Below are 25,576 nucleotides of genomic sequence, written 5' to 3'. Positions count from 1 at the left end.
GTGATGAGAAAAACGGGGGGGGCTATATATGGAAGGGGGGTGCGGGCGGCTTGGGGAAGGGGCATCCGAGGCGGCGGCTGCTCCCGTGGCGTGCTCGGACTCCGGCGGCGGCGGGCGTGCGGGAAGAGGAGAGGGGCGACGGGCGGGCCGTCGGTTGGGCACGGCCCAGCCGGCGCGGGCGCGTATTTTTTTTAAATAAAAAAAATTCCGCGAAAAATATTGCGTAGAAAAATAAATAAAAATCAGAAAAATATGAAATAAATTTTCCCCGTCTAGTTAGAAAATCTAGAATAGGGTGAACATTGTTAAAATAAAAAATAAATATTTTGAAAACATGCATATTTTTAAATGCAATAAAAATTGCAAATAAAATCCAATTAAATTCCAAATAACGATTTTAACATTTTTCCTCCAGTATTCCAATGTTTTGGAGAAGTCATATTTTCTCCTCTCGTTTATTTTAAAATGAAATATTTTTCCAGAGAGAAAAATAATTAAAACCCCAATCCTCGTTTGAAAAATCAAATAAGAAAATTCGAGAAAATCCCCAACTCTCTCCGAGGGTCCTTGAGTTGCTTAGGATTTATCGAGGATTTGTAAAAATGCAATAAAGCATGATATGCAAATGATGATCTATGTATAACATTCCAAATTGAAAATTTGGGATGTTACAATAAGTATGAGTGTCGAACCCAACGAGGAGCAGAAGGAAATGACAAGTGGTTTTCAGCAAGGTATTCTCTGCAAGCATGAAATTATAAGTAACGAGTAGTTTGATAGCAAGATAATTTGCAACGAGCAAGTAACAATAATAGCAACTAAAGTGCAGCAAGGTAGCCCAATCCAGGCCAAAACGGTCTCTTGTGATAAGCAAAGCGTTCTTGAGGGTACACGGGAATTTCATCTAGTCACTTTCATCATGTTGGTTTTATTTGTGTTAGCTACTTTGATAATTTGATATGTGGGTGGACTGGTGCTTAGGTGATGTTCTTACTTGAACAAACCTCCTACTTATGATTAACCCCCTCGCAAGCATCTGCAACTACGAGAAAAATATTAAGAATAAATTCAGACCATAGCATTAGACTTTTGGATCCAAACCAGTCCCTTGCGGAATAGCGCATAAAATAGGGTTTAAGCTTTTGTCACTCTCGCAACCCATCATCTAACAACTCCTCCACAATGCATTCACTTAGGCCCAAATATGTTGAAGTGTCATGTAGTCGACGTTCACATGACACCACTAAGGGAATCACAACATACATACCATCAAAACATCGAACACATGATTACTTGCAACAAGATTTCTCCCGTGACCTCAGGAACGAAAGTAACTACTCACAAATGATAATCATGCTCAAGATCAGAGGGGTATTAAATAGCATAATGGATCTGAACATATAATCTTCCACCAAATAAACCATATAGTAATCAACTACAAGATGTAATCGACACTACTAGTCACCCACAAGTACCAATCTGTAGTTCGGGTACAAAGATTGAACACAAGAGATGAACTAGGGTTTGAGAGGAGATGGTGTTGTCGAAGATGTTGATGGAGATTGCCCTCCCCAAGATGGGAGAGTTGTTGGTGACGATGATGACGATGATTTCCTCCTCCGGGAGGGAAGTTCCCCTGGCAGAATCGCTCCGCCGGAGGGCAAAAGTTATCCTGCCCACTTTCCGTCTCGAGACGGCAGTGCTTCATCCCGAAAGTCCTCTCCTTTATTTTTTCTAGGTCAAAATGACTTATATACCAGAAGAGGTGCGTCGGAGGTGGGCTGAGCAGGGCACAACCCACCAGGGCGCGCTTGGGCTTCCTAGCGCGCCCAGGTGGGTTGTGCTCACCTGGTGGCCGCCTCTGGTACTTATTGGCTCCAATATTTCTTATATATTCCACAAAAATTCCCCGTAAAGTTTCAGCTCATTTGGAGTTGCGCATAATAGGTAGCCTGACATAGCCTTTTCAGGTCTAGAATTCCAGCTGCTGGTATTCTCCCTCTTTGTGTGTACCTTGCATATTATGAGAGAAAAGGCATTAGAAATACTTCAAAAAGCATTATTATACATAAAAAATATAAATAATAGTAGTTAAACATGATGCAAAATGGACGTATCAACTCCCCCAAGCTTAGACCTCGCTTGTCCTCAAGCGAAAACAGAAATCGAAAAACATGTCCACATGCTTAGAGAGAGAGGTGTCGATAAAAAATACGGAAATGTAAGCATCATGTAAGTTATTATAACAGCAACAAACTTTAACGTTAAACTTCATCATAGATCTTCTATCATAGACTTCTCATGAATAAGTAACAATTCATCACAACATTGAAGTATAAAGCATAAATTCTATTGAAAACCAAGAAACTATGTTCTCAGTCAACTTTGCAACTACAATTCATCATCTTTTTAGGAAGGATCGCGTATCGGAACCTTTAGGCAAGTCCACATACTCAACCATCATATAGTCTTCTATGGTTGCTAACACTCACCGCATACACATGAGCGAAATGTTTCAACCGGCCACATAGAAAGATACGGGCTTGTAGTTTCACCTCCCAACTTATTCACCTCAAGGGTGATGTCAACAATAATAACTCATGCCACCCATATCCAACTGGATATATGTGCCTAGATCTTTCCTCACCACATGATGCTTGCCAAAGGAGAAAATAAGAAGGAATAGAGAGAAAAACTTTGACTCTTGCATAAAAGTAAAAGATAGGCCCTTCGTAGATGGAAGCAGAGGTTGACATGTGCTTTTTGTTTGTATGCTCAATCTCTTAGTGCAAAAGAACGTCACGTTATATTGCCCCTTAAGATAGAACCCTTTATTATGCAGTTTGTCGCTTTTATTCTTTGCCATCATAAGTTCGTACAATGCTCAATTTTCTCTTACACTAAATGATCTAACACTTTTATAAGCAATTTTTATTGCCTAATTGCACCGGTGACAACTTACTTTAAGGATCTTACTCAATCCATAGGTATGTATGGTGGACTCTCAAAATAAGATTTGGGTTTGAGGGGTTTTTGGATGCACAAGTAGTATCTCTACTTAGTGCAGAATTTTTGGCTAGCAAAGATAGGGGCAAGCACCACATGTTAAAGGATTTATGACAATATAACTTCTATGTGGATATGAACAAACATAAATCATTACGTTGTCTTCCTTGTCCAACGTCAACAATTTTTCATATAATAATTTGATTGGGGCTCACAATCACAAAATATTCCAAGATATTGTATTTGCATGTGAATCTTCTCTTCCCTTATTAATTCTTTCATGAATTGTATCATTGACCAATGTTATGTTTGTAAATCTCCATTAAAAATTTCTACTTATACTCTTCCTTATGTGATGTCATTACTTACCATAAGATTAGCATATGATCTTTTTCATTTATTTCCTTTCTTTTTATTGAAACATGAAAGTAAAGAAAGCAAAACTCAAACTAAACTTTATTATATATCTCGCACACGATTACAAGGATAGATCACTAAGCAAACTCTTCAAAAAGAAAGGATCGAACTAAAATTTTATTCATATAAAGCAAAAGATAACTATGGATCAAACTAAGATAAGTAAAGGCAAAAGATAGTGGAGGTGATACGATACCGGGGCACCTCCCCCAAGCTTGGCACAAGCCAAGGGGAGTGCCCATACCCAATACTCAAGTTTATTGTGGTGATGAAGAAGGAGGTGGTGGTGATGAAGTAGCGATCTTATCCTCGGGTTTCCATGGCAGAGGCTCACCATCATAAGAGGAGGGGTGAGTCTCACGGGTCCTGCAACTAGCAGCCAAACTCATACCTTTAAACATTGCCTCATATTCAAAGACTTGGTTTTGGAGATCGTAGATCTGGCTTTGGAGGAAGTTGATTTGCTTGTTAAAGGTGAAGATGATGCCCTTCATGGACTTTCCATCCACCTTGAGATCATGGGTGTAGTCCGCGATCATGAGGTGATTAGCATTGAGTCCACGTTCCACCATCTGCTTGCACTGAAAGACCTCTTGCTCCATAGCTTCAAGCCTGGCCTCCATGGTTCCTGTCCCTTTGGGACCTTGCACATCGCGGATGTGAAGCACCCCCTCATGCATTTGGATACCCTGGGGGTGCTGCATCACCTCCCGCAAATATGGGTTGATGACGTTCTCGAAGAACTTGTCCTTGGAGGTGCTTGAAGCGGCCACGGTAGATGGGATCTGTCAGAAAACAGCAACGAAAAGAAAACAGGAGATTTCTCTATGATACGGTGGTGAATAGGTTCGGGGGGTATATAAAGATTTTTTATCTTGGGAAACAAGCAAACGGAAGAAAAAAAATGGAGTTCGGAAGGTACCATGGGTGGGCACAACCCACCTGGGCGCGCCTGCCAGGCGCGCCCTTGTGTCTTGTGCCCACCAGGGTCACCTTCCTGGTAGTTCCTTATTTTCCTAATCAGGCGCGCCCTTGTGTCTTGTGCCCACCAGGGCCACCTTCCTGGTAGTTCCTTATGTTCCTAATTTTTTAAATATTCCAAAACTAGCAAAAAATATTTTTATAGATTTTTAGGAGTCCGTGTACTTACCGTATCACGTACCTCCTCTTTTTCATGATTCTGGAGTGTTCGGGAAGGTTTCCTTTATGTGTTCTTCCAGTGCCATAGTTTGGATAATATTTCTTTCATAATTAATGGGTGTACCTGAGATGTAATGTTTTACTCTTTGTCCATTGACGACCTTCGGGTTAGTACCCTCGGCATTATTTATTTTGATGGCTCCCGATCGATAAACCTCCTCGATAACATAGGGTCCTTCCCATTTGGAGAGGAGTTTTCCTGCAAAGAATCTAAAATGAGAGTTGTACAAAAGAACATATTCTCCAACTTTGAACTCACACTTTTCGATTCTTTTATCATGCCATGTTTTAACTTTTTCTTTAAATAACTTGGCATTTTCATAAGCTTGGGTTCTCCATTCATCTAGTGAGGTAATATCAAATAACCTCTTTTCACCGGCTAGTTTTAAATCATAGTTGAGTTCTTTAATTGCCCAATATGCTTTATGTGCTAACTCAAGAGGCAAATGACAAGCTTTTCCATAAACCATTTGATAAGGAGACATACCCATAGGATTTTTATAAGCTGTTCTATAGGCCCAAAGTGCATCATCTAATTTCTTAGACCAATTCTTTCGGGACCTATTGGCGGTCTTTTGTAAACTTAATTATTTCTCTATTGCTAAGTTCAGCTTGACCACTAGACTGAGGATGATAAGGTGATGCAATTCTATGGTTAACATCATACTTAGCAAGCATTTTACGGAAAGCACCATGAATAAAATGTGAACCACCATCAGTCATTAAATATCTAGGGACTCCAAACCTTGGGAAAATAACTTCCTTAAGCATTTTAATGGAGGTGTTGTGATCAGCACTACTAGTTGGTATACGTTCTACCCACTTAGTAACATAATCAACAGCAACCAAAATATGTGTATACCTATTAGAGGAAGGAAAAGGTCCCATATAATCAAAACCCCAAACATCAAATGGTTCAACGGCAAGAGAATAATTCATAGGCATTTCCTGATGCTTACCAATATTACCAATTCTTTGACATTCATCACAAGATAAAACAAACTTACGGGCATCCATGAAGAGAGTAGGCCAATAAAATCCGGATTGCAATACCTTGTGAGCAGTTCTGTCTCCCGCATGATGCCCTCCATAAGCTTCGGAGTGACATTTCTGTAGGATTTGTCCCTGTTCGTGCTCAGGTACACAACGTCTAATAATACCATCTACTCCTTTATAAATATGTGGGTAATCCCAAAAGTAATGTCTTAAATCAAAGAATATTTTTTTCTTTTGTTGGTATGTGAGGCTAGGTGGTATATATTTAGCAACAATGTAATTAGTATAGTCAGTGTCGGTGTACAAAAGTAGGGGCCTTTCTGTACCCCTTTTACTTGTGCACGGGCAGTCGTAGCCACGCCTACGGCCATGCTTGGTGAGGCAGAAGAAACAAAGGTACGAGACTGCCAAGGCAGCACTCAAGCCAGAGGCATGAAGAGCGAAGGGGCAAGATGGGCTTCCCCCGGCAACACCCTTACCGGGGCGGCCTACATAGCCTCGGCAAGAGCCTCGCCGGGGCAACTTGCCCCACACCAGCAAGGCCGCCACCCTTGAGCCTGAGAGCTCTAACACCATCGACAACGTCGAGACCAAGACTCAGGGGCGCCCGCGTGGTGGCATGCAGATCTTTGCGAAGACCAAAGGCCTGCGAATCTAGATGAGAACCAGAAGACGAAGACCCCCGGCAAGATCCTTGCCGGGGACGCCCAAGAGACCCCGGCAAGGCCCGCATCCACCAACGTTACTTTTCCCTACAGCCGTTCCGACGTGGCAACCAGCCCGCTAACTAGGCAAGCACTTGCGTGGCAGCATGCAGCTTCTAGGCCAACTAGTCAAGCGCTTGCGTGGCGGCATGCAGCTTCTAGGCCAACTAGTCAAGCACCTGTGTGGTGGCATGCAGATCTTCCTGAATACCCTGTCACCGCACCAGCACAACAACCAGCCAGCCAGCATGGCGCTGCATGCCTCGTCAGCTTGGACGCGCGTCGAAGCAAGGCGAGGCGGCGAAGGACGGGACGAGCTCTGTTGCCGCCCCCGATAAAGCAAGAGGGCACATAGGCGGCGCATTAAGTGCGTTTGTCCTACAGTGCCAGGCAATAAACTTGTACACTGTAGATACTTCCCAGCTCCTGTGTGCCACTGTGGTGACCCCTTTGACATATAAAAGGAGGCCCGAGGCGTACTATGGGAGGATTCAGACTTTTTTGGACTGGGCAAGCACCGCAGCTAGTTCAAGAGCTCAAGAAAACCAAATATACACAAAAGCGGGACTAGGGTTTTACGCATCGTTTGCGGCCGGAACCTTGGTAAAAATCCCCTCGCGCTGATTGATAGATCTGATCTTTGCGCAGCTCCATGCCCCGCCAACCGTAGAAGGGATTCCCTGGGGATCCCATAGGTGTCGTTTCCACCGACATCTTTGGCGCCCCAGGTAGGGGCGCTGAGGCTGTGAAAATCTAGTCTAGAAGTCAACGCATCGACTCCTTCATCACGATGGCTCCAAAGAAGAGGGCAACATCAACCAGCCACACTCCGGTGCCATCAGCCAGGCGAGTGGTGTCGTCTGCGGCCGCAATGACCATCCGTGTGGCGACGGAAAAGCTAAGTCAGGCAAAACCTTGAGCAATTTCCTTTTTTATATATAGGGTTATCTTCCTCGAAGGATTTGGTCCTTGTATGGAAAACTTGCACGCAAGGGAACCCTTCCTCTATTGGCAACACCCTTGTTCTGTTTCGAGTCTACTCAATAGTTCAAGCAGTTGCGCCGAGAATGGCAAGGTGGCTTGCCCGACAGCAAGCGCCCCCGGCAGGCTGCTAAGATCCGTTCCTCAAAGTGCCACAGCACGGGTTTACGCGCCGGCAAACCTATCTAGCTAAGCATAGGGTGTGTACATACAAAGAAAGATCAAACAGGAAGATAGCATGTGCCATTTCAAAATACTGCAAAGTTATGTTACATCAGCGGTTGCCGCAGTTCTAACTTAAGATAAAATTGTCTTGGTCATGAACTTGCAGCTGCAATGAGAAATGGGGTGGCTAGTCCCGGTGCTGGCCTTCCACCCTCTTTACTCCGTCAACGCAGTTGATGATGGGCTCGATATGCTCTTCGAGTGCCTCGAGGTCCGCATCCTCCGGCAAACTCTCAAGCGCGTTGGCGAAGTCAACGCTGGGGTTCCAGAATGCCACCTTGGTGAGCACCTTGGTCAGGGCGCCCCGGCAAAGCTTCCGACCCTCATTGGCCGGATAAGTCGCTCGACTGGGGCGGAGCTGTTCCAGGGCGTCGAGGACTCCCTCAAAAAATAGGGTCAGCCTGGCACTAGGGCTTATGTTTGCCTCCTGGGAGTACCTGAAGTTCGACATGTCCATGACGGCTAGCTCCGTGGTGAGCCTCTCTGCAACGTCAATGAGGCGGCTGGTCCAGAGATTTATGCTGCCCACATAGTCCTTGTGGGTGGCGGCGTCATTCTGCCGCAGCATCCTCTCCCCCTCAAGGGCCTTGTTCAGGGTCTCCTCACGGGCCCTGACCTCCGAAAGCGTCCCTTACAAGGTGTCCAGTTCAGCTTCAGATCGTCGACGGAGTCGGTGGCCTCGGAGAGCAGCTTGGTCTTGTCGGAGATGGCGACCTGCAAATCCGCCAGAGTGCGGTTAGCCGTGTCCCTGTCCTCCGTCAGCGTTGAGATCTCCTTCTTTAGCTCCTCCCGCTCCAGCTCCAGCTTCTTCACCTTGCCGGCTTGGTCCAGGGCCAGAGCATCAAGTGCATCCTTGTGCTTCCGCTCCAGCTCCTGGGTCTGCTGCGCGATGATCTTCTCGATTTCCTCGGCCTTGCTACGGATCCTGGGCGGTCCTCAGTTCCTGTCAGGCCTCGCCGAACCAGACTTGCGTCTGAGCGACGCGCTCCTGAAAATCTGCTTCCGCCTTGTCCACACCCTTCATCCTGGAGTTCACCTTATCCGGGCGAGCACGGTGGAGCGCCTGAAGCTTCTGGAAATTGGCGCTCATGGCCCGGAGGAGCTGCTCCTCTTGGGAGCCACTGCTGCTGGCTCTCGGTTCGTCAAAAACCTGGAGCCCAGCGGTGGCGAGCGCCTCATCGTCGAAAACCTCCCCTTCGGCTGGCACTCTGGTGCTTGCCGTCCCTGGGAGGCGGACGAACAGATCATCGCCCACCCTCAAGTACTTACCCAGGGCGGTGGCTGCAGGGGAGGAAGGTTGGTCTTCGGCCTCCCCCTCCCCTGCAGGCCCCTTGGCGGCCTCCTCGGCAGGCCCATCAGCGGCCTCCTCGGTGGCAGACTTGGTGGCTTCCCCAGCCGCGATCTTGGTGGCCTCAGCTTTGGCATCCTTGGTGACCTCCTCGATGACAGTGTCGATGTCTACCTGGTTCATCAAGGGAGGGTCTGGAAACCAGAAACAAGAATGAAGCGAGGCCAAAGTCAAAGTTCAGATCAAAGAAAAGAAAGAACATCGCATGGCAGAGATAGTAAGGGACGAGAGGCAGGCGACTTACCCATGCCGAATTGAGAAGAAGTGGCTCCCTCCCCGCCAATGTTCGTTGCCGGGATGGAGCCACCTATGCCCAAGCTTGCCCCCTCTTCCTCCGTGCGCGTGGTATCGGCGGTAGATGCCCTTGCCAGTGACACCCCTCTAGGTGGCGTGGTTGGCGGGGCCGGCGTGTCAGGGGCGGCCCTCAGCGGATCCTCCTGTTGTCGCTCTCCTCCTGCGAACTCGGCAAGGTCAGCACAAAGGATACACACCCCAACGCCCGTCGATAGGGAGTGAATAATGAACTCAAACCAGGAACTGAAGCGGGGGCTGCGTCAAGCGCTGTTGTTCGGGCTGATCACCACCAACCCTGGTGTGTGCAGAGCGCTCGCCGGGAACTCGTCGCCCATCGAAGCTTTGGCTGTGTTCGCCGCCCTCTGGGACAGTGTCTCCGTGTCACTGTGAAGAGAAGATCAAGTCAGGGAAAGATGGCACGGGCGGAGGATCAGGAAATGATGAGGGGCAAGGTGCTTACTCGTCCTCCTCCGCTGGCCTCCTCCTCCTCTTCAGGCTAAAGGACCCAAGGTCGAAATCGGCCTCCAGGGCGGCGTCCGCAAGGGGAGGAGAAGGGGATGGAGTCCTGGGCCGCTTGGACGAGGAGGAGGCGGCGGCCGCGGCCTTCTTCGCTGCCGCAGCCCTCGTCTGGCACGCGGGCTGCGCCTGGGCCCGTTCCCGCTGCGTGGTCTTGCCGGGCCGAACCGGCTCGCCGGAACCAGCCCGCCGCAGGACGCGTTTCTTCCCTAGGGCCGAGGAGTCAGCCGCGTCAGTCTCCTATTTGGCCGACTCCTTGACCGCTTCTTCAACAAGGGGAACCCTAGCACCAGCACCGCTGGGTTCCCCGGCAGACCCCGTCCACTCGGCAAACTCCCTCTCTTCTGCAGCCATGTCAGCCTCGTCCTCCACAGTGCCGAGGCTGCCGGCCTCCTCAGCAAGCGCTGCCTCCTCCGCCCTAGCGGCAATGCACACCAGCTCCTCCTCAGTGGTGTAGCGGATGAGCTGCGGCTCGTCAGGAACATACCTCACAGACAGGTTGTCGAAGAATACCTGCACCAGCTCCGCCTTCGGCTCAGCCCAGGTTGAATCAAGGCCGTGCGCGTTTAAAACCGGCATCATGGCGATGATGGTGGTCAGGCAAGAATTGTTGCCCAACGGGACTACCCCCTCTAGCAACCCGAACATGCTATCAGACTTGCCGGCCTTGGCGGCCTTGCCGATCTTCTCGGCCTTGCCGGCCTCTCGACCCCGCCGACCTCGTCAACCTAGAGCTAGTAAAGCCTCTGACAAAGATGAGCATGCTACAACACCGTGAAGTTGGGGTTCAGGCCGGGGCAGAGCCTCATGATATCGGCCACATTCCTGAAGTCCCATGCCGGCCTCCCCTTATTGTGCAGTGGGGTAATCCGGCGGCGGATGAAGTCAGCCCCGATCATCTCGAGAGTGAGCCCGGGCGTGGTGAGGTGATGGATCCTGGTGGTGGCAACCGTGAGCTTCTTGTCAACGGCGTCAAGCTCGCCCCAGTCCTTGTTGTGGACCGGCGGCCTCCAGCGGACCCGGCAGAACTCCTGCGGATCTGCCTCCTCGAACTAGCACCACCGGTCCCGCCACTCGTCCCACCTCTCCTTCTGGGCATCCTCCGGGTACGTGCCCCTGCTCCAGGTCCTCGAGATACAAGTGATGAACCAGAGATGGCGCCCCCTCGCTAGATGCGACGGGTGAAGTAATGACGGAAGAGTGTCGTGTTGGGGAGCACTCCGGCGAAGCCCTCGCAAAGATGGGCAAAGAAGGCCATGCATGCCACAACGTTAGGCGTAAGGTCCAGAAGGTGGAGGCCGTAGGTGTGCATGATGTCGTTGAAGAAATCTGAGAAAGGGGGCCAGAGCCCGCAGGATAAATAGTCGACAAAGAAAGGATATTGATTTGGACCGGCCCTAGCGAAGGAGGCGGGGACGATGTGCGTGGCGGGATGCCCCGACGTCTCCCTCCCCCACAGGGGCATGAACTTCTCCTTGAGGGTGAGCGCGTCGACCATCGAGGTGAAGAGGGCGTACTACGTCCGCAGCTCCACCAACTCGCTCTTCGGTGCCTCCTTCCCCCCGGCGTCCTTGGCCGCTCCCTTGCCCTTGCTTGTCTTGGGCACCATGGCGGCTGAGAGGGGGTGAGGGATTAAGGGCAATGGGGGCGCGGTGGCGGCGAGCAGAGGCGAAAGCTTCGATTTGCGCTTTAAGAAGAAGAGGGGAATGGCGGTTCCAAGATTGGAAAAGGCGTGGAGAGTAAATGAGCAGCGCCCTTGCGCTTTCCTCTTTTTTATGGGGAAGACGTGGGCCGCCTCTTCACTATCCACCGCAGGGTGACACAAGCATGCTGCGATCGTTGCACGCACGATCCCCACGTCACGCACTCAATGCGGGTCGTGGGGAAGTACAACTAGCGAAGAAGTTACCACGGTTAAAACTCTGCCACGCGTACCCGCGCACCATTCTGGGTCTGGCCCAACAACGCTTCGTGCTTATGTATGGCCCATGCCCGGGGGATCCTGTCGGTGTACAAAAGCAGGGGCCTTCCTGTACCCCTTTTACTTGTGCACGGGCAGTCGTAGCCACGCCTGCGGCCATGCTAGGCGAGGCAGAAGAAGCAAAGGTACGAGACTGCCAAGGCAGCACTCAAGCCAAAGGCATGAAGAGCAAAGGGTCAAGATGGGCTTCCCCCGGCAACACCCTTGCCGGGGTGGCCTACATAGCCCCGGCAAGACCCTTGCCGGGGCGACTTGCCCCACACCAGCAAGGCCACCACCCTTGAGCCTAAGAGCTCCGAAACCATCGACAACGTCGAGACCAAGAATCAGGGGCGCCCGCGTGGTAGCATGCAGATCTTTGTGAAGACCAAAGGCCTGCGAATCTAGATGAGAACCAGAAGGCGAAGATCCCCGGCAAGATCCATGCCGGGGACGGCCGAAGACCCCCGGCAAGATCCTTGCCGGGGACGCCCGCGAGACCCCTGCAAGGCCCTTGTCGGGGACATCAACAATATTTTCTAGCCTAGACAAGTTATTAGCCACGGGATTATCAACTCCTTTTCTATCAGTGATATGTAAGTCAAATTCTTGTAGCAAAAGAACCCACCTAATGAGTCTAGGTTTAGAACCAACTGCTAAAAATTCTTTTTCAGTAGTAGCATAATTTCGTTGAGCACTGTCTAGAATTTTACTAGCATAATGAATAACATTTAATTTCTTACCAACTCTTTGTCGTAGAATAGCACCAACAACATAATCACTAGCATCACACATAATTTGAAAAGGCAAGTTCCAATCAGGTGGTTGAACAATACGTGCGGAAATTAAGGCTTTCTTCAGTGTTTCAAAGGCTTCTACACAATCATCATCAAGACAAATGGAACATCCTTTTGTAAAAGATTTGTAAGAGGCCTATAAATTTTAGAGAAGTCTTTAATAAACCTCCTATAGAAACCAGCATGACCGAGGAAACTACGAATACCTTTAATATCTTTAGGAAATGGCATTTTCTCAATTGCATCAACTTTAGCTTTATCCACCTCAATACCTCGTTCAGAAATTTTATGTCCCAAGACAATACCTTCATTAACCATAAAGTGGCACTTCTCCCAATTCATGACAAGATTAGTTTGCTCGCATCTCTGCAAAACTCGATCAAGCTTGCTTAAGCAATCATCAAAAGAAGTTCCGTCAATGGAGAAATCATCCATGAAAACCTCAACAATCTTTTCACAAAAATCAGAGAATATAGAAGACATACATCTTTGAAAGGTAGCAGGTGCATTCCATAAACCAAAAGGCATATGTCTATAAGCATAAGTTCAAAAAGGACAAGTAAAGGTGGTTTTCTCCTGATCAGGTTGTGAAACAGGTATCTGAGAAAAACCAGAATATCAATCAAGGAGTGTGTGTGATTTGATAATCATTCTAACATTTGATCAATAAAAGGCAGAGGGTAATGATCTTTTCTAGTAGCTTTATTTAATTTTCTAAAATCAATTACCATTCTATAACCAGTGACAATTCTTTGCGGATAAGTTCATTCTTATCATTAGGAACAACAGTAATGCCTCCCTTCTTAGGGCCACAATGAACAAGACTTACCCATCTACTATTAGCTATAGGATATTTTATACCTGCTTCCAAAAGTCTTAGTATTTCAGTTCTTACCACTTGTTTCATCTTAGGATTCAAACGTCGTTGGTGATCAACAACGGGTTTAGCATCAGGTTCCATATTAATTTTGTGCTGACAGAGAGTGGCACTAATGCCCTTTAAATCATCAAGAGTATACCCAATAGCAGCTCGGTGCTTCTTCAGAACCTTTAATAATCTTCCTTCTTCATGTTCTGAAAGGTTAGCACTAATAATAACAGGATATATCCTTTTCTCATCAAGATAATCATATTTCAAAGTGTCTGGCAATTGTTTTAATTCAAACACAGGATCACCTTTAGGTGGATGAGGACCTCCTGGAGTTTCAATAAGAAAATTGTATTTAAGCAGAGGACGTTGTTCAAAGAAAATTTTATCTATCTCATTTCTTTCATGCATATGCATATCATTCTCATGATCTAGCAAATATTGTTCTAGTGGATCAGTAGGAGGTACAACAATAGAAGAAAGACCAATTATTTCATCCTTACTAGGCAACTCTTCCTTATGATGCTTTCTACTAAACTTAGAAAAGTTAAACTCATGAGACTCGTCACCAAAACTAACACCGACAGTTTGTTTCTCACAATCTATTTTAGCATTAACGGTGTTCAAGAAAGTTCTACCAAAGATAATGGGGAAAAGTCATCTTGTGGGGAACCAAGAACAAGAAAATCAGTAGGGTATTTTATTTTCCCACACAAGACTTCAACATCTCTAACAATCCCAAGTGGTGTGATGGCGTCTCTATTAGCAAGTTTAATAGTAACATCTATGTCTTCTATTTCAGCGGGTGCTATGTCATTCGTATTTCTTGATGTAAGGTAAAAGGAATAGCACTCACGCTAGCACCTAAATCACATAAACCATGATAACAGTGATCTCCTATTTTAACTGAGACAACAGGCATGCCAACAACAGGTCTATGTTTATCTTTTTCATCGGGTTTCGCAATTCTAGCAGCTTCATCACAGAAGTAAATAACACGCCCATCTATATTTTCAACCAGGAGATCCTTAACCATAGCAACACTAGGTTCTACTTTGATTTTTTCAGCTAGTTTAGGTGTTCTAATATAGCTTTTATTGACCACAGTTGAAACTATAGCATGTTCCTTTATCCTAACAGGAAAAGGTGTGTTTTCTATATAAGCAGTAGGAACAACTGGATCAACATTATAGAGAATAGTTTCATCTTTAGCTATTACCGGTTCTTTAATTTCTTCTTTAACAGGTGGGTGATATTTAAACCACTTCTCCTTAGGGAGATCAACATGATTCACAGAAGGAGGCTACTACCCCAGAGTCAAGTCCATATTTAGTGATAAACTTTTGAAAACCATCGGTATTCATAAAAGATTTAACACAATCATACTTAAGCTTAATACCTGACTCTTTACCTTCGTCGAGTTCCCAATCTTCAGAGTTGCATTTAATTCTTTCTAAAAGATCCCACCGGAATTCAATAGTCTTCTTCATAAAGGAACCACTACAAGAAGTGTCAAGCATGGATCGATCATCATGAGAAAGCCAAGCATAAAAATTCTGAATGATAATTTCTCTTGAGAGCTCATGATTGGGCATCAATATAACATTGCTTAAGCCTCCCCCTAGCTAGAGCGATACTTTCTCCTTCACGAGGCCAAAAATTATATATGTAATTCCGATCACGATGAACTAGATGCATAGGATAATATTTTTGGTGAAACTCCAATTTCAATCGACTCCAAGATCCAATATCATCGCATAGCCTATACCATGCCAATTATTTTCCCTTCAAAGATAAAGGGAAAACCATCTTCATAGCTTCATCTCCGGGTAAACCTGCAAGCTTAAATAATCTACAAATTTCTTCCACATATATCTAGTGCATATCAGGATGGTTGGTTCCATCTCCTGCATAAGGATTAGCTAGCAGTTTTTCTATCATACCCGAAGGAATTTCATGACCAATATTTTCAGTAGGTATAGTAGGTTGATGGGTGACTAATTGTGGTTCCGGTCGAGGTGAAGATACTCTGAACAAATCCCTCAAAGGATTGTTTTCCATAGTAACAAGCGACAGCAAATTTCAGCACGTAGTAATAACTTTTCCTTAGCAATTTCCACTTACCAGGAGCGCTTCACTCACCGGCAACGGCACCAGAAAAGATCCTTAATGGCATCAAGTGCATCCTTGTGCTTCCGCTCCAGCTCCTGGGTCCGCTGCGCGATGATCTTCTCGATTTCCTCGGCCTTGTCGCGGATCCTGGGCGGTCCTCAGTTCCTGTCGGGCCTCGCCGAACCAGACTTGCATCTGAGCGACGCGCTCCTGAAAATCTGCTTCCGCCTTGTCCACACCCGTCATCCTGGAGTTCACCTTATCCGGGCGAGCACGATGGAGCGCTTGAAGCTTTTGGAAATTGGCGCTCATGGCCCGGAGGAGCTGCTCCTCTTGGGAGCCGTTGCCGCTGGCTCTCAGTTTGTCGACAACCTGGAGCCCAGCGGTGCCGAGCGCCTCATCGTCGAAAACCTCCCCTTCGGCTGGCACTCTGGTGCTTGCCGTCCTTGGGAGGTGGACGAACAGATCATCGCCCACCCTCAAGTACTTACCCAGGGCGGTGGCTGCAGGGGAGGAAGGTTGGTGTTCGGCCTCCCCCTCCCCGGCAGGCCCCTTGGTGGCCTCCTCGGCAGGCCCATCGGCGGCCTCCTCGGCGGCAGACTTGGCGGCTTCCCCAGCCGCGATCTTGGTGGCCTCAGCTTCGGCATCCTTGGTGACCTCCTCGATGACAGTGTCGATGTCTACCTAGTTCATCGAGGGAGGGTCTGGAAACCAGAAACGAGAATGAAGCGAGGCCAAAGTCAAAGTTCAGAACAAAGAAAAGAAAGAACATCGCATGGCAGAGATAGTAAGGGACGGGAGGCAGGCGACTTACCCGTGCCGAATTGAGAAGAAGTGGCTCCCTCCCCGCCAATTTTCGTTGTCGGGACGGAGCCACCAATGCCCAAGCTTGCCCCCTCTTCCTCCGTGCGTGTGGGCTCGGCGGTAGATGCCCTTGCCAGTGACACCCCTCTGGGTGGCGTGGTTGGCGGGGCCGGCGTGTCAGGGGCGGCCCTCAGCGGATCCTCCTATTGTCGCTCGCCTCCTGCGAACTCGGCAAGGTCAGCACAAAGGATACACACCCCAACGCCCGTCGATAGGGAGTGAGTAATGAACTCAAACCAGGGGCTGAAGCGGGGGCTGCGTCAAGGTTTGTTGTCCGGGCTGATCACCACCAACCCTGGTGTGCGCGGAGCGCGCGCCGGGGACTCGTCACCCATCGAAGCTTTGGCTATCTTCACTGCCCTCTAGGACAGTGTCTCCGTGTCACTGTGAAGAGAAGATCAAGTCAGGGAAAGATGGCACAGGCAGAGGGTCAGGAAATGATGAGGGGCAAGGTGCTTACTCCTCCTCCTCCGCTGGCCTCCTCCTCCTCTTCAGGCTAAAGAACCCAAGGTCGAAATCAGCCTCGAGGGCGGCGTCCGCAAGGGGAGGAGAAGGGGATGGAGTCCTGGGCCGCTTGGGCGAGGAGGTGGCGGCGGCCGCGGCCTTCTTCGCTGCCGCAGCCCTCGTGTGGCGTGCGGGCTGCGCCTGGGCCCGTTCCCGCTGCATGGTCTTGCCGGGCTGAACCGGCTCGCCGGAACCAGCCCGCCGCAAGACGCGTTTCTTCCCTGGGGCCGAGGAGTCAGCCGCGTCAGTCTCCTATTTGGCCGACTCCTCGACCGCTTCTTCAACAAGGGGAACCCTAGCGCCAGCACTGCTGGGTTCCCCGGCAGACCCCGTCCACTCGGCAAACTCCCTCTCTTCTGCAGCCACGTCAGCCTCGTCCGCCACAGTGCCGAGGCTGCGGGTCTCCTCAGCAAGCGCTGCCTCCTCCGCTCTAGCGGCAATGCACACCAGCTCCTCCTCAGTGGTGTAGCGGATGAGCTGCGGCTCGTCACGAACATACCTCACAGACAAGTTGTCAAAGAATACCTACACCAGCTCGACCTTCGGCTTAGCCCAGGTTGATTCAAGGCCGTGCGCGTTGAAATCCGGCATCATGGCAATGATGGCGGTCAGGCAAGAATTGTTGCCCAACGGGACTACCCCCGCTAGCAACCCAAACAGGCTATCATACTTGCCGGCCTTGGCGGCCTTGCCGATCTTCTCGGCCTTGCCGGCCTCTCGACCCCGCCGACCTCGTCAACCTAGAGCTGGTAAAGCCTCTCACAAAGATGAGCATGCTACAACACCGTGAAGTTGGGGTTCAGGCCGGGGCAGAGCCTCATGATATCGGCCGCATTCCTGAAGTCCCAGGCCAGCCTCCCCTTATTGTGCAGTGGGGTAATCCGCCGGCAGATGAAGTCAGCCCCGATCATCTCGAGAGTGAGCCCGGCCGTGGTGAGGTGATGGATCCTGGTGGTGGCAACCGTGAGCTTCTTGTCGTCGGTGTCAAGCTCGCCCCAGTCCTTGTTGCGGACCCGCGGCCTCCAGCGGACCCGGCAAAACTCCTGCGGATCTGCCTCCTCGATCTAGCACCACCGGCCCCGCCATTCGTCCCACGTCTCCTTCTAGGCATCCTCCGGGTACGTGCCCCTGCTCCAGGTCCTCGGGATACAAGTGATGAAGCCAGAGATGGTGCCCCCTGGCTAGATGCGAGGGGTGAAGTAATGATGGAAGAGCGTCGTGCTGGGGAGCACTCCAGCGAAGCCCTCGCAAAGATGGTCAAAGAAGGCCATGCCACAACGTTCGGCGTAAGGTCCAGAAGGTGGAGGCCGTAGGTGTGCATGATGTCGTTGAAGAAATCTGAGAAAGGGGGCCAGAGCCCGCAGGATAAATAGTTGACAAAGAAAGGATATTGATTTGGACCGGCCTTGGCGAAGGAGGCGGGGACGATGCGCGTGGCGGGATGCCCCGACGTCTCCCTCCCCCACAGGGGCATGAACTTCTCCTTGAGGGTGAGCGCGTCGACCGTCGAGGTGAAGAGGGCGTACTGCGTCCGCAGCTCCACCAACTCGCTCTCCGGCGCTTCCTTCCCCCGGCGTCCTTGGCCGCTCCCTTCCCCTTGCTTGTCTTGGGCACCATGGCGGCTGAGAGGGGGTGAGGGATTAAGGGCAATGGGGGTGCGGCGGCGGCGAGCAGAGGCGAAAGCTTCGATTTGCGCTTTAAGAAGAAGAGGGGAATGGCGGTTCCAAGATTGGAAAAGGCGTGGAGGGTAAATGAGCAGCGCCCTTGCGCTTTCCTCTTTTTTATGGGGAAGACGTGGGCCGCCTCTTCACTATTCACCACAGGGTGACGCAAGCGTGCTGCGACCGTTGCACGCACGATCCCCACGTCACGCACTCAATGCGGGTCGTGGGGAAGCACAACTAGCGAAGAAGTTACCATTGTTAAAACTCTGCCACGCGTACCCACGCACCGTTCTGGGCCTGGCCCAACAACCCTTCGTGCTTATGTATGGCCCATGCCCGGGGGATCCTGTCGGTGTACAAAATTAGGGGCCTTCCTGTACCCCTTTTACTTGTGCACGGGCAGTCGTAGCCACGCCTGCGGCCATGCTTGGCGAGGCAGAAGAAGCAAAGGTACGAGACTGCCAAGGCAGCACTCAAGCCAAAGGCATGAAGAGCAAAGGGTCAAGATGGGCTTCCCCCAGCAACACCCTTGCCGGGGTGGCCTACATAGCCCTGGCAAGACCCTTGCCGAGGTGACTTGCCCCACACCAGCAAGGCCGCCACCCTTGAGCCTGAGAGCTCTGATACCATCGACAACGTCGAGACCAAGACTCAGGGGCGCCCGCATGGTGGCATGCAGATCTTTGTGAAGACCAAAGGCCTGCGAATCTAGATGAGAACCAGAAGACGAAGACCCCCGGCAAGATCCTTGCCGGGGACGGCCGAAGACCCCCGTCAAGATCCTTGCCGGGGATGCCCGCGAGACCCCAGCAAGGCCCTTGCCGGGGACATCAACATTATTTTCTAGCCTAGACAAGTTATCAGCCACGGGATTATCAACTCCCTTTCTATCAGTGATATGTAAGTGAAATTCTTGTAGCAAAACCACCTAATGAGTCTAGGTTTAGCATCTTTCTTTTCCATAAGATATTTTATAGCAGCATGGTCTGTGTGAACAATTACTTTAGAATCAACAATGTAAGATCTAAATTTATCACAAGCAAACCAACTGCTAAAAATTCTTTTTCAGTAGTAGCATAATTTCGTTGAGCACTGTCTAGAGTATTACTACCATAATGAATAACATTTAATTTCTTATCAACTCTTTGTCGTAGAACAGCGCCAACAACATAATCACTAGCATCACACATAATTTCAAAAGGCAAGTTCCAATCAGGTGGTTGAACAATACGTGCGGAAATTAAGGCTTTCTTCAGTGTTTCAAAGGCTTCTACACAATCATCATCAAAGACAAATGGAACATCCTTTTGTAAAAGATTTGTAAGAGGCCCATAAATTTTAGAGAAGTCTATAATAAACCTCCTATAGAAATCAGCATGACCGAGGAAACTACGAATAACTTTAATATCTTTAGGAAATGGCATTTTCTCAATAGCATCAACTTTAGCTTTATCCACCTCAGTACCTCGTTCAGAAATTTTATGTCCCAAGACAATACCTTCATTAACCATAAAGTGGCACTTCTCCCAATTCATGACAAGATTAGTTTGCTCGCATCTCTGCAAAACTCGATCAAGGTTGCTTAAGCAATCATCAAAATAAGTTCCGTAAACGGAGAAATCATCCATGAAAACCTCAACAATCTTTTCACAAAAATCAGAGAGTATAGAAGTCATACATCTTTGAAAGGTAGATGGTGCATTCCATAATCCAAAAGGCATATGTCTATAAGCATAAGTTCAAAAAGGACAAGTAAAGGTGGTTTCCTCCTGATCAGGTTGTGAAACAGGTATCTGAGAAAAACCAGGATATCCATCAAGGAAGCAAAAGTGTGTGTGCTTTGATAATCTTTCTAACATTTGATCAATAAAACGCAGAGGCTAATGATCTTTTCTAGTAGCTTTATTTAATTTTCTAAAATCAATTACCATTCTATAGCCAGTGACAATTCTTTGCGGATAAGTTCATTCTTATCATTAGGAACAACAGTAATGCCTCCCTTCTTAGGGCCACAATGAACAGGAGTTACCCATCTACTATTAGCTATAGGATATTTTATACCTACTTCCAAAAGTCTTAGTATTTCAGTTCTTACCACTTCTTTCTTCTTAGGATTCAAACATCGTTGGTGATCAACAACGGGTTTAGCATCAGGTTCCATATTAATTTTGTGCTAACAGGGAGTGGGACTAATGCCCTTTAAACCATCAAGAGTATACCCAATAGCAGCTCGGTGCTTCTTAAGAACCTTTAATAATCTTCCTTCTTCATGTTCTGAAAGGTTAGCACTAATAATAACATGATATATCCTTTTCTCATCAAGATAATCATATTTCAAAGTGTCTGGCAATTGTTTTAATTCAAACACAGGATCACCTTTAGGTGGATGAGGACCTCCTGGAGTTTCAATAGGAAAATTGTGCTTAAGCAGAGGACGTTGTTCAAAGAAAATTTTATCTATCTCATTTCTTTCATGCATATCCATATCATTCTCATGGTCTAGCAAATATTGTTCTAGTGGATCAGTAGGAGGTACAACAATAGAAGAAAGACCAATTATTTCATCCTTACTAGGCAATTCTTCCTTATGATGCTTTCTACTAAACTTAGAAAAGTTAAACTCATGAGACTCATCACCAAAACTAACACCGACAGTTTGTTTCTCACAATCTATTTTAGCATTAACGGTGTTCAAGAAAGTTCTACCAAAGATAATGTGAGAAAAGTCATCTTGTGGGGAACCAAGAACAAGAAAATCAGTAGGGTATTTTATTTTCCCACACAAGACTTCAACATCTCTAACAATCCCCAGTGGTGTGATGGTGTCTCTATTAGCAAGTTTAATAGTAACATCTATGTCTTCTATTTTAGCGGGTGCTATGTCATTCATATTTCTTGATGTAAGGTAAAATGAATAACACTCACGCTAGCACCTAAATCACATAAACCATGATAACAGTGATCTCCTATTTTAACTGAGACAACAGGCATGCCAACAACAGGTCTATGTTTATCTTTTTCATCGGGTTTGGCAATTCTAGCAGCTTCATCATAGAAGTAAATAACACGCCCATCTATATTTTCAACCAGGAGATCCTTAACCATAGCAACACTAGGTTCTACTTTGATTTTTTCAGCTAGTTTAGGTGTTCTAATATAGCTTTTATTGACCACAGTTGAAACTTTAGCATATTCCTTTATCCTAACAGGAAAAGGTGGGTTTTCTATATAAGCAGTAGGAACAACTGGATCAACATTATAGATAATAGTTTCATCTTTAGCTATTACCGGTTCTTTAATTTCTTCTTTAATAGGTGGGTGATATTTAAACCACTTCTCCTTAGGGAGATACAACATGATTCACAAAAGGAGGCTACTACCCCAGAGTCAAGTCCATATTTAGTGATAAACTTTTGAAAACCATCGGTATTCATAAAAGATTTAACACAATCATACTTAAGCTTAATACCTGACTCTTTACCTTCGTCAAGTTCCCAATCTTCAGAGTTGCATTTAATTCTTTCTAAAAGATCCCACCGGAATTCAATAGTCTTCTTCATAAAGGAACCACTACAAGAAGTGTCAAGCATGGATCGATCATCATGAGAAAGCCAAGCATAAAAATTATGAATGATAATTTCTCTTGAGAGCTCATGATTGGGCATCAATATAACATTGCTTAAGCCTCCCCCTAGCTAGAGCGATACTTTCTCCTTCACGAGGCCAAAAATTATATATGTAATTCCGATCACGATGAACTAGATGCATAGGATAATATTTTTGGTGAAACTCCAATTTCAATCGACTCCAAGATCCAATATCATCGCATAGCCTATACCATGCCAATTATTTTCCCTTCAAAGATAAAGGGAAAACCATCTTCATAGCTTCATCTCCGGGTAAACCTGCAAGCTTAAATAATCTACAAATTTCTTCCACATATATCAAGTGCATATCACGATGTTTGGTTCCATCTCCTGCATAAGGATTAGCTAGCAGTTTTTCTCTCATACCCGAAGGAATTTGATGACCAATATTCTAAGTAGGTATAGTATGTTGATGGGTGACTAATTGTGGTTCCGGTCGAGGTGAAGATACTCTGAACAAACCCCTCAAAGGATTGTTTTCCATAGTAACAAGCAACAGCAAATTTCAGCACGTAATAATAACTTTTCCTTAGCAATTTCCACTTACCAGGAGCGCTTCACTCACCGGCAACGGCGCCAGAAAAGATCCTTAATGGCCCACGAGTATAGGGGATCAATCCTAGTCTTTTCGATAAGTAAGAGTGTCTAACCCAACGAGGAGTAGAAGGAAATGAGAAGTGGTTTTTAGCAAGGTATTCTCTGCAAGCACTGAAATTATAACTAATGAGTAGTTTGATAGCAAGATAATTTTGAACGAGCAAGTAACAATAATAGTAACTAAAGTTTAGCAAGGTAGCCCAATCCTTTTGTGGCAAAGGACAGACCAAAATGGTCTCTTATGATACGCAAAGCGTTCTTGAGGGTACATGGAAATTTCATCTAGTCACTTTCATCATGTTGGTTATATTTGTGTTCACTACTTTGATAATTTGATATGTGGGTGGACCGGTGCTTAGGTTTTGTTCTTATTTGAACAAATCTTCTACTTATGATTAACCCCCTCGCAAGCATCCGCAACTACGAGAAAAGTATTAAGAATAAATTCTAACCATAGCATTAGACTTTTGGATCTAAATCAGTCCCTTACGGAATAGTGCATAAACTAGGGTTTAAGATTTTGTCACTCTCACAACCCATCATCTAATAACTACTCCACAATACATTCCCTTAGGCCCAAATATGGTGAAGTGTCATGTAGTCGACGTTCACATGACACCACTAAGGGAATCACAATATGCATACCAACAAAATATCGAACACATATAAAATTCACATGATTCCTTGCAACAAGATTTCTCCCGTGACCTCAAGAACGAAAGTAACTACTCACAAATGATAATCATGCTCATGAGCAGAGGGGTATTAAATAGCATAATGGATCTTAACATATAATAACCTACCAAATAAACCATATAGTAATCAACTACAAGATGTAATCGACACTACTAGTCACCCACAAGTAGCAATCTATAGTTCCGGTACAAAGATTGAACACTAGAGATGAACTAGGGTTTGAGAGCAGATGGTGTTGTTGAAGATGTTGATGGAGATTGCCCTCTCCAAGATGGGAGAGTTGTTGGTGATGATGATGACGATGATTTCCCCCTCCGGGAGGGAAGTTCACTCGGTGGAATGGCTCCGTCGGAGGGAAAAATTGATCCTGCCCAAGTTCCGCCTCGAGACTTCGGCGCTTCGTCCCGAAAGTCCTCTCCTTATTTTTCTAGGTCAAAATGACTTATATACCAGAAGAGGGGCACCAGAGGTGGGCCGAGGAGGGTACAACCCACCAGGGCGTGCCTAGGTGGGTTATGCTCACCTGGTGGATCCCCTGTGGTACTTATTGGCTCCAACATTTCTTATATATTCCATAAAAATTCCCCGTAAAGTTTGAGCTCATTTGGAGTTGTGTGGAATAGGTAGCCTGATGTAGCTTTTTCAGGTCCAGAGTTCCAGTTACCGGTATTCTCCCTCTTTGTGTGTACCTTGCATATTATGAGAGAAAAGGCATTAGAAATACTCCAAAAACATTATTATACATAAAAACAATATAAATAACAGTAGGTAAACATGATGCAAAGTGGACATATCAGTAGGATAGAGAAATAGAGAAATTCTTATAAAAAACCGAGTTGGTGATGATGGTTTGCCTGGCATCCTGAAATATAGACCATCCGATCTATATCTGACGGATAGAAAGCAAACTATGGTAATTTTTCAAAAAGATACCCGCACCCCTCTCCACATGTGCAGATAAGGCCTTCCCTCATTCATCTTCGTCTCCCACAAGATAAACAACTCGCATAAATGCATCTTGATGTTCCATGGAACGCATGGGGCTCTTGCTGGTAATAATAAATATTGTACTCGAGTAATGGGTATATCGTTGCCACACCTATGCACGCGAACATTTATCATAACATAGTACTACCTCGTGCTAGCTAGTCATAATACTACAAGTTTCAAACTGATATTACAAATGTTAGGAAGTTTACGTAAGAACTTTTGTTACTTTAGGTGGATGCAGCATTATCGTACAAACTAAAATCCACCACCCTGAGAAGTCACTAATGGGCAAATAAGTTTTTGAGTCTCATGCGACTTGATGTTTCAAAAACAAATTCAGCTTCTCTGAAGACTTTGTCATTTAGGCTTAGACGCTTGCGGTGATCAACACACCATTCATTGTTGCACCAGAGAACGCCAAACCTCATTACCTTGAGCACACTTGCCTCTAGAATAAAGAACCTGGCCAATTTAATCTCAGATGTGCTGCCTCAGTAGTTGATCAAATCAATTTCTATAAGATGGAGATCAAGGCATTCGATGAGATTGTTATAGTGCAGCACATTTTTCACTATCGGGTCTTTTTTTCTCTGCAAAAGAAGAGAACATATTAGAGCAGCTGGATGTATAAGATTGTCCTGTCATTAAGAGGTACCAATATCATTCGCTCATACGATAGGGTGGGCTATAAGATTGTCGTGCCATCTAGGCTAGTGATATTTTTTCACTCTCTCTCTCTTTCTCTTTCCTCTCATTTACCTAGGAGCACGTGAAGAGCTTGGGCTTTGTTGCCTTCCACTATGTGGCCGATGCCATATTTCTCAAAAGTATGCCATATAATACGCATTAATGTCAAATAAAAAGGTTTTGGCACCCCTCCAGCGATGCGAGAGAGTTGGCACCGTTGTGCACATAGACCCACATGTATAAACAAATCAATCAAACCAACTACACCAGCATTTCCCTCTCCCAAACAAGTGTTTTTATTGCCTCAGTCCTCTCCCTCTCCTACGCAATAGTTTTTTCATTGCGTGAGTTAATTTGGCACCGCAGCAAAGTATGTGATCCAAATTGGGGCACCAGGTGAGTAATGGAGGGGCATCGATGCCAAATGCATCACAAGTGAATTTGGCACGTGTTTCGGCCTACATAGTGGAGGGACGTTAATAGCCCACTTTTGTACTACCTCG

This window comes from Triticum aestivum, chromosome 4D (genome assembly GCF_018294505.1).
Source record: "Triticum aestivum cultivar Chinese Spring chromosome 4D, IWGSC CS RefSeq v2.1, whole genome shotgun sequence".
Classification (NCBI taxonomy): Eukaryota; Viridiplantae; Streptophyta; class Magnoliopsida; order Poales; family Poaceae; genus Triticum; species Triticum aestivum.
This window is presented reverse-complemented; position numbering follows the sequence as displayed.